This window comes from Montipora foliosa, unplaced genomic scaffold (genome assembly GCF_036669935.1).
Source record: "Montipora foliosa isolate CH-2021 unplaced genomic scaffold, ASM3666993v2 scaffold_164, whole genome shotgun sequence".
NCBI lineage: Eukaryota > Metazoa > Cnidaria > Anthozoa > Scleractinia > Acroporidae > Montipora > Montipora foliosa.
Window position 1 is genome coordinate 5,001 of NW_027179465.1, and position 10,674 is coordinate 15,674.

Sequence of the window (10,674 nt, forward strand, 5' to 3'; positions counted from 1 at the left end):
GAACCAAAACTTTCCTGGTGGACAAAAATACCTTCATCCCTATGACACAGTTCCAGGCCTAAATACTTGAAGTTGTTTTGGCTCTCTCTTCCCACATTCAAGCATTGTCTTACATATTCAATCACGGTCTGTCTGAACCTCTCTTTACCCCCTATCCCCCCCCCCCCCCTCCATATAGAATCATCAACATGAGCAGCCAGCACTCCAATCAGCTCTCCATTGTCATCATACCATGAGAATACCGTCGTGTCAACTCTTGACAATCTTCCTCCAGCTTCAGTCATGACTTCTCTGACTTTCTTATACCAGTGCAGAGATGCATCATTAATCCCATAGACACATTTCTTAAGGCACCAAATTTTACCTTTGGCGTTTGCTTCTTTTGATGGCTGTATCAGGATATCTCTTCCCAGGTAATTTCCTTGAAGAAAGACTGTTGAATATCCATTGAGTTGATTAACCACCCTCTCTGTGCTATAATAGCCATGACTATTCTTAGCGACTCGTTTCCACAAGTAGGTGAATCACTTTCAAACAGGATGTCTTCATCAAACCCTCGAGCTACAAGTCTGTCTAGCTTTTGGGATAATACCAGAGTCATCTTCTTTCAAAGAAAGGACCCATCTGGTGAATATGCATTTCTGTCCTTCATCCAATATTTCTTCATAGGCATCATGGTTTCTCCAGTTAGCAAGTTCAGCATCCTTAGCATCAGGCAGCTCCTCATTACTGCCGGGTGTTTCTTGGATTTCCAACCTATGGATTTTACTCAAATCTACAGATTCTGATTCCCTTTCGCCATTTGGATATTCTAGATTATACCAATGTTTGTATTTCCTAGTTGCTTTCCCAGCACGGCGAATTACTCTGGCAGTCACTTTATCTCACTGATTTTCGTTTTGAAGGGTGATGCACTGCCCAGGTCTGATCTTGTTCGAGTCAAATGGATTCGACTCTTGGTCTTGCACTGCTATGTTTGGTGTGGAATGTGGATGAAGCTTTGCTCCTGTATCAACATTATCATCACCTTGCGAGTCAACATTAATTTGACTTTCCATCTCTGGCTCACCACTGGATTTTGGCTGGGCTCCAGGAAGTTCACTAATGTTTCTCAAAGCATCCTGCCTCTCACCAGATTTTTGCAACCAGCACACATGTACTCTGACCACAACCCCACCATGTCTGACAAAGACTATCTTACCATCTTGACCAATAACTCTTCCAGGTCCCTTCCACTCTTCATTGTCTGGCCTCTTTGTAATACACCTTGTCACTCATCACATACTTGACATCAGTGTAAGAGCGGACTTAATTGTTTCTTCAAGGCTCTCCTGATCCTTTCAGAATGCTGACAACCATCCATGAAAGCTTTCCTTGCAGCAAACAGAGCACTGACATTCTCACCGACAGTTTTGCTAGCAGTAGTTCCCTCAAAGGCAGGAAGCTGATTGATGTAATTTGCCGGTAAGTTTGGATTTCTTCCAAAGACTAGCTGATATGCACTGAAACCATGAACATTAATTAAGCTGTTCTTTGCACTTAAGGCCCACTTTGAAGCTGTCTCCCAGTTGCATTTCTTCTCATGTTTCACTTTCAAAAGTATGTCGGTTAGAACATGATTGTGCTTCTCCAAAAGACCATTACTAAACGGTGCATAATTACGCAGCAGTTGTGATCACCTCAATGTTCATATTTTCACAGATGTCTCTTGTCTCACTGTTATTGAATTCACCACCATTATCACTGAACAAGGACTTTGGACACCTGAATATTTATACTTATCCAATTCGAGATAAACTCTTGGACAAAGACATTTGGCAGCTTTCTCTTGACAATAGCTCCTGCACTGAATCTGTTGAACTCATCTATAATGTGCAGATACCAGACATTTGTCTCCAACTCATGTAAATCTACAGCCACAGTTTGATTGAAATCTGTAGCAAGTGGAAGCCCAACTGCTGGCTTTGGAGGTGTCTTCTTGTACAATGCACAGGTTTCACAGTTGTTAACCACTTTCCTCAGCATAATTTTCAAACATCCCTGAATCTCTCACCCCTGCATTCACCAAGAGAATTGCTTGTCTGCAGTAGCATGTCCAAACTGTTGGTGCATTTTAATTAGTTCCTTCCTTTGTTTGTCCTTGTCACTGAGTTCAATCACCTGAAGCACTTCTGATTCAAGGGTTTCCTGTTCAGCGCATAACTGTGTTTGAAATGGCGTGTCCAAATCTTGAGTTCTTGAAACCTGGTTTGCCAAAAACTGTGACTCCCTGTCGTTATTTAATAAATTAACACAATAATGGCCTGAAGACGTTTGAAACAGTTGCACTGGCTGACCAAACATTTGTGCAGTGTCACTGTGCATATCTAACACAGTTTGAGCCTTCTTTAAGGAATTTTTGTTCAGCAAAAGAGGCAACTTACTTTGCACAACATCAGTTTCAAATTTAAGTTGCAAAAGTTTAGGAATTATATTTTTGGTTCTTAAGACATAGGTATACAAGTAATATACAAGCATAACTTCGTATTGTTATTATTGTATCCATTTAAGAGATAACACATCTCATGTTGAGTTCATTTAGTGTAATAATATGTGGATGTAATTCTAGGACATATAAGTGAGATCAAGTGGGGGTGTTAGGATGACCTCGTTATATCTAGTGGGATGCCTGTGCAATTTACATGTATGATGCAATAAAAGTTCCCGGATGTTGTTCTTCCACGAGGTAAACCATGGCGTGTTTAATGTGTTGTGTGGGTTGACCAAATCTGAAAACATCTTCCCCCGTCTTGAACGAAACAGAAAAGGCTTCACACAGGAGTACTTCACTGGGATCCACATCTCTTGCAAGCAAAGTTATATGACAATCCCTTGTTGCTTCTTGGTTTTCACAAACAGCCTCATGGACATCTTCCTTGTGTGGGCAGTCCATACCCAGTGAAAAACTGATCCACATATTGCACATTTTGTACGATTTCGATATCTGTCCAATGGATTAGTCCCCTTTATATTTGTGTATTCTTCATTTTCTGCCCTTAATCACCGCTAGAGCTGCGGTTAAAACCAGATCTCCTAGTTGACCTATCAGGGCGCGACGAAAGTGCTGTCGGATAGCACGGGGCTAGTGGAATGACTTGTTGGGGTAACGTTTACTTATCGTAGCTTGCCCAATGGGCAAGCACCGTTGGTTCCTCTTTTCTGATGATAAATTGAGCTTTTATACCACAAAGTGTGTAGCAGAAGCTCCTGAGAGAAAATGATAACGTTATGAGGCCAAATTATTGTAGTGTGATACATTGTAAATACTCTTGGTATCCAAAAAGAAAATTGTGGGTAACCAGGCATTTTTGAGAAATAATTAAGTTTCAGTTTGAGAAAAAAACCCCATACATTGCTGTGTATTTTAAAGCTTTTTACAAATATTATTCATGAATTATCTTTGAAAAACGGTGGTTACCCTCAATTGTCTTTTGGATTTCCATAACACTTGTTAAGATCTACATTTCCTGCATAATCATAAACCGGGGCAAAAATACATCCGATTATTGTTTACAAACAATTTAATTTCGGGCCAGCTCGTCAGACCTTTGGGCTAGTAACCTCAAGTAACAGCTTGCCCGAAGGGCAACCTCTTCTTTTCATTTTCGTCTCATTCTGCCTATGATGTGAACTGCCAGACTTTGTATAGCACACATTTTCCTGCTTAACTGTAATACCATCGCCACCCACAAGACTGTCTGAATGTGATGAACCTCCAAAAATTCGCTTAAGTGCAGATTTCGTGGAGAAAAACTTTAAATCCGTAGCTGCAGTTAAAGCCAATTGTCTATCCGTTTCTGATAGACCAGCACTGTCGAGGAGTTTGAAACTTCAAACAGCATCGGGCAATGACACATCTGACTTTTTGCAAAGATCATAATTATCTCCTTTCAAACTCAATGATGAAGCTGGACATGTCTTGTCCTTCTTCTCTGTGATATTTTTATCAAATTTGGTGTAGTTTTCATACGCTACATCGACAGAATCCCGAAGAAATATCTTGTCCAATTCACCGGTAAGAGTTTGCATTCCATTTTGGTCGCTCAACTTTTCCACATCAATTTCAACTGCTTCTGCTCGTGCCTGTCCATGCAATGATAAAGTCACTGCAAGTTCCCGTTTCTTCTCGTTCACGTCACAAAATTTGGCGCCAAATTTCCAACTCCCTTTTCCAAGTTTCATACTAAACTCCCAGTCCAAATATTGGCAGATTCTTAAAAGTGGAAGCAGCCATCTTGTCATAGTAATCAAATCCTCATTACATGTAGTACGTATCCGAGAGAGCTAAAACTCAAATTGCTACATGTAGCTCTGCTACCATGAAAAACTCATCTGAAATAAACTTACACCAACAACACTGTGAAGAACATCTTGCCACCAAGAGACTATCCCATGATACCCTGCAATTCTCACAGGGTACCCAATCAAGCTGTTTCCCTCAATAATTGTAAATCGAAATCTAAAGGAAGACAATCTGTGAGAGAGCATTTAAAGAACCCTCAGCTATCCTGTACAGGTGAATTTTCTGGATCATAAAATCAAGGTTTTTCCCCAATTGCAAAAAAATTCATAAAAAAATAATCATTACTGTACCCTCCTTGCAAAGATTTATGGGCCGTTTATTGTACACAAATGTACGTAACTCGGCAGTGGATCCCTGATTCCTGATTTGGTGACAGTAAAGTTGATAATAGTAACCTTGATGCACACTTCAGGAAGGTGGTGTGGGTTGAAAATCTTGGTTGTCACGAAGAAAGAAAAGTTTCAGTGAGCAGCAGAAGAGGACTGACAAAAATATTTCAGTGACATGAAGAGAAATAAATAAAAATAATTAAAATATACACACATGGCATGTGGAGGTGAATTTGGGATGATTAACAAAAAACCAAGCACATCAAAGTTCCCTTGTCAACTTTTGAAGAAAGATCAAAAAATGCCTTTGAAATTCATTGTAGTCAATATCACTGTCTCCAAGACAAATCAATCAATGACAACCCTGGAAAAGATCACAAAGCATGATATTTGAATGACACTGCAAGATTCAGCCCACACACGTCTGCTGAAGGGCTGGCACTAGAGCATACAGATATGTATGATTGGACATTAAGTGCCCCGAGTACGTGAGATTCACCATGTAAAGTGTTCAGTTTACTCAAACCTTTCCGTTGCAAGCAAGCTAATTAAGTTAGGGCAGTTCTCAGCTATCACTGTGGCTGATTCAGAAAGCAATGGAGACAAAATAATACACCACAGCAACAATGGACACAATCCCAGTAAACACAATAGTGATGCGTGCAATAATGATCCAATAAAAGAGAAGTAGTGAGTGGGAAAGTTATCTCTTTGTTTTTTTGTGTTTTTCATTTGAATGCCTCAATCAAAACCTAAGAAATTTTTACTTCAAATCCTCCTGCGACAAGGAATTTGCACGCTGAACATGTGCATTAGGTTTCAAGGTCCAAATGTTTCCTGATTAAGTCATGTGCACATAACATTCAATTTGCTGTTTTGGATCTAGATGCTGCTCTAACTACATGTAGTTGGTGGTGACATCTACATCTACATGTCCCAGCACTCAGCAAATTAAAGTCCTTTTGACTTGTGGCTGTTTCTGCTTAGGTGGCCTCATACACCACAAGCCTTTTTAGAGACATTACGCCACACCGGCCACTTCTGCTGGAAAGAACACTCTCAAAGAGGACAGCCAAAACACCGGGAATTTCATCCCCTGACGATATTTTCTTGAGCCTAGACCCACTGATCCCAGGCCCTTCAAGTGACACTAAATAGATTTTACTCTTTCTAACGCCAGAGGATTTTACTCGTCAATGGAGGGCGTCCTAGGGTGTTTGAGGTTTGAATGGGTTAAGCACTATTAAAGGTCGATTGAGGCTGATAAAATATGTACAGTAATAGGTGAGTGATTGGGGGAGAGCTTGGGTGCTATCATTGTTGTCCTACAATTAGATATGTTAAAAATTAAATATGTCATGAAAATTGTAATGTTTATCTTACCTGAACAAACGTCATCTTCAAAAAGATTTGTTCCAAGGTCGGGTTGAGGGCTTAATCCAGAAGCATAGCTGGTGTACCAATCAGTGAATGCAGTTTTTGAGCGTGCACAGAAAGTGCTAGTCTAGACAGACGGGCTTGATCACTTTACATCCATTCTTGGCCAAAGAATATGGAAAAAAATTAAAATTAGAGGTCTTGGAAGGTACAATGTGATTTTTAATAGTTTGCTGACCAAACTGAAACTTAAGACTAAATAACAATAATAGAAAAATTTACTAAATATATCACAGAGAAGAAGGACAATGTGATGCAGATTATGCCAGGTACACAGTGCGACACCCTCATTAAGTTTGTTCTGAAACTTTCTTAAAACAGTTATTTGGTTTTTTTTTGTTGTGGTCTTTTAAGAAATATCTTAGACCAATTGCTGAATTTTTGTGCTCAGCAATACTTTTATGAGTTTGAAAGGAGGTATGATCTTTGCAAAAAGTCATAATGCCTGATGCTGTTTAAGTTTAAAACTCCTCGACAGCTATAGTTTTCGAAAAAAAACTGTTCATTGTTAAGAATCTAAAGCCTAATTTACATTTCACTTTCAAGATGGAATCCATAATGGGCTAAACCTTTTTCCTTAGTTAAACCTCTTTAAATCACCCATATTTACACACCATACTGTCTTAAAAACATTTTTTGACTTAATGATGTTTAGCTACATGTACACCTGGAGTTGAAACATCATAGTTTTTTACAAAACTTTTTAATCTTAAAATGTTTTTGAGAAATATTTTTCCATCACTTTTTATGGGTAAAAAAGAATCAATTGGCCTTTTTCCATAAATTAAAATTCAGCTTGAAAGAGAGGTTTAGAGGACTAAGACAAAGGATAGTGGGCATTACTAAACACAGGAACGGAACGGAACGGAATATACCGGAATAAACCGGAATATGCCAGAATGAGGCCGAATGACACCGGAATGAGACAGAATGAACAAGAATGGTACCGGAATATACCGAAACAAGCCGGAATGACACCGGAATGACAGTCACATATAAGGCAGAATAAAGTGGAATATGCCGGAACAAGGCGGAATGACTCTGGAATAAAACCGAATGCCACCAGAATGAGACGGAATAAACAAGATATGCACTTGCTGTGATCTGTTATGGTTCAGATCATGTGTCTCTAAGTGTAACAGTATCAAGTTGATAAATATTCCCAAGGTTTGTTGGAGGAATGTATAACTGGCACAAAAAGTTATGTTAATACTGAATGCATCTGCTCTACTTGCCTAACCTTGCCTAGCAACAGACCGGCGAAAGCAGACCTTATTCAAAAAGACCCTGTCATGTGTGCTAGGAACTTTGAATACATGGTACAGCTCTTTACAAAGGATGTGTTAAAGATTAATCTTATGCCTATTGGAGAAATAGTAAACTTATTTTACAGGGTTGAATTCCAGCAAAGGAGATCACCTCACATACATGCATTATTATATGACAGCCCCGCTTGCTGTTACACAATTATCCAGCTGTTATACTCACTAATGCATAGAGAAAACTTCAGCCTGCCAATTTTAAACAATTGCGGTAACTTTCATATCCACGAGTAACGATAGTGGCACTTTGATTTTATCTTCCTCTAATTTACTCAGTGAACCTTCAAACCGCCATCTTGGTTTCTAGAAAAGAGAGGAGATTGGATGCAAGCGCAAAATGAACTGAGGGGGGAGGGAGGTGATTCTTATGGGCAGGTATATACATTGTACTTCATGGGAGAATGCTATGGATGCACCGTAATACTAAGCTTCGTACAGCATATAAACATGACTTACTAGTTGAATCAAATATGAATACAAATCTCAAATTCTCACCCAAAAAAAGTTTTAAGGTTCTCAACAGAGGCAAGTATAATATTATGCCAGTTTTGAGGCCACGTATATACCCACCACGAGTCCCCAACTACGTAGGACACGCTAAATTATTTCCCTATATTCAGTCATCCATAATTACATTTACCTTCATCTATATCTATTTACCTCCATTTATTTAAGAAATAGAACAGTGTACCGTGTTTCTATTGAGTTAAAGAAACACGAGTGAAAGTTTGGCTGAACGAGAAATGCTGTTGGAACACGAGCCGCGGGCGAGTGTTTCCATAGCTTTTTCGAGTTCTCCCAAAATTTCACGACTGTTTCTATAACGGGTGACCCGAAAACACTGACCCCCGGTCCATGGACCCCTCTACGATCCGGGTCAACGGACTGCCTCACGGACCGGTCCACGGACTACCCCTACGGACCCCTTATACGAACCACCTTGACACAACATAGAAATGAAAATAAATAAAAACTAAAGATTTGACTTACCGGTTGTCTGGATGGACCACTCGTGTCACTCGTTTCGGCGAAATCTCAACCGTTACGCTCCGCAAATTTAACAGTAACGCTCAGGTTCGGGCGAAGAGTCTATTAATCACACATTGCTCCTTCCCTCGCTGTGGACCGGAATGCTTCGAAAAAGATTGATAATAAGTAAGTTCTATTATTTTGTATTTTCTTTCCTTCTCTCCGCCATTTTGTTCGGATCATTCTCCCGCGGGTTTGTGAACTCGCCCCAGGCTTCGCGATCTCTCTGTTCCGAACAAAATGGCGGAAGGAACACAGATGATATTACCGTTTTTCGAACCACTCCCTTCAACAGCAAAGGAAAAGGCAATTCAACACCTGAGCCTTAGTCTGATTTGCACAGCGTAACGGCTGACATTTCGCTGGCAAGAGTGGTCCATCCAGACAACGGGAATAAACAAATTTTCAGCTGTTATTTATCTTTCTTTATTTATTTTTAATTCTGTGTTGTTTTGGGGTGGTCCGTAGAGGGGTTCCGCAGGGATAGTCCGTGGACCGGTCCGTAAGGGTCAGTGTTTTCGGGTCACCCTTCTATAACTCAATAGCAACACGGAGTACATGTTTTCTATTTCTTTTAGAAAACAACGCGACGAGGAAAATGAAAACAACTTGTTAACTCTAATTATCAAAATGTAAATTCTCTTTGATCGCGCCATCACTACGTCACAGCTCGTGCTAGAGTTCTGTGTCTCCATCGAGATTTTAATTAATCAGCGCGTGTATTTTCTTAGGACTGTTTTCTAAATTCACATATTAACCCTCATGTACTTTCGTCTACCCTCAATCATATCCATTAACCCTCATATACTTTCACGTACCTTCCTACCAGCAAAATACCGCAACGATTGAAAATTACAGCTTTCAGAACTTGCCCAAATTGTATCGGTAGGTCCTGGAATTCGTCCACAGAAACGCCAGAGAGACAAATTCAGTCGTGAACCCGTCGAAATGTTTACAACAGAGCTGAAATGTCAATTGCTGGTAAAGAACAGTCCCCAGTTGTTCGAAGCGTGGATACCGTTATCCATCGGATAAATCACCATCCAGTGGATAAGTCATAGTGAAACCAATTGCGCTATCCAATGGATTGTGAATTAACCAGTGGATAGCATTATCCACCTTTTCAACAACTGGGGCCAGAATGGTAATTCTTCTTGGTAGGCTAGATATCGGAAAGCCACAGAACATTTACGCATGCGCTGACGGAATGTTTGAACAAGAGAGAAAAACGCAGTACCTCCAGACACCGGCGCTGGAGCGTCGTACCAAACGAGTTATCCCGGGATTTCGGCCCGTGCGATCGCTTTTGGACGCAGTTGGCCCTTCGCTGCTTTCTGCTACCGACCTCGCCTCCCGGTACGGCATTTAGGGAGAGATATATCGGCCCCTAAACCATCTGTGACAAATCCCACGCCTACTCACAGCTCCAAACCGCCCTAGTCAATGTAAAGTAAGAATTAGTTGAATTATATATTTAAGGCAAAAGTCATTTTATCTCTCATGTGGTAAGCACTGGAGTCGCAGATTACAAAGTGTGCGCATGCGCTCTGCTAAAGGTAACATACATACAGGCATAAGCTCTATTTCATCTCGAATTTCCTAATAACTACAGGAGCTAATATCTCCGAGACATTAAATTTACGGCTAAAATACATAACATATACAGATACCTACTAAATACATAATATTTAAAGATATATTCATCAAAAAAAAAAACCGCTGTACAAAGTGCGACCCTGGATTCTCTTTTACAACCAGTAAACTCATAGGTACGGATAAATCAAGTAGCGCATTCCGCAACTTAGCTGATACGTGAGAAAAAAGAACTAGGACCATAACTGGTTGTTCTAGGTTTATTGGGGGACAGAATGTAATTTCCGCGAAGATCATGCAAAAATCCAGATTCTACGTTAACAGCACACACCAGGCCTACTCTTGAGAATCTGGCTAGAAATCGTTTCCTCTGGTCGCGCTTGAGCCATTCGATGAGGGCCAGTCTCGTGCTTCTTAAGTTGCCTCGTTCATGCCCAAAAAGAATTCTGGGTAATTCTACCATTCCACGACAAGGGAAGACTCCCGATTCTCATTTTATATCTATATATTTTTTTCATAAGTGTCGGGCCACCCAGTCCTACCAGCAAAATACCGCATCGATGGAAAATTTTAGCTTTCAGAACTTACCCAAATTGTATCGGTAGGTCCTGGAATTCGTCCA

The 10,674-nt window shown here is 40.3% G+C and overlaps 1 long non-coding RNA gene across 1 annotated transcript; it reads right to left on the reverse strand.

The window, feature by feature from the left end:
* Positions 1 to 4,917: 4,917 nt before the first annotated feature.
* Positions 4,918 to 9,266, reverse strand: LOC137986251 (uncharacterized). Its single transcript, XR_011119671.1, has 4 exons — positions 8,421 to 9,266; positions 7,597 to 7,733; positions 6,055 to 6,209; positions 4,918 to 5,035 (listed from the first exon to the last, which is right to left on the reverse strand). It is a non-coding gene; the product is annotated as an uncharacterized lncRNA (long non-coding RNA).
* Positions 9,267 to 10,674: the final 1,408 nt, after the last annotated feature.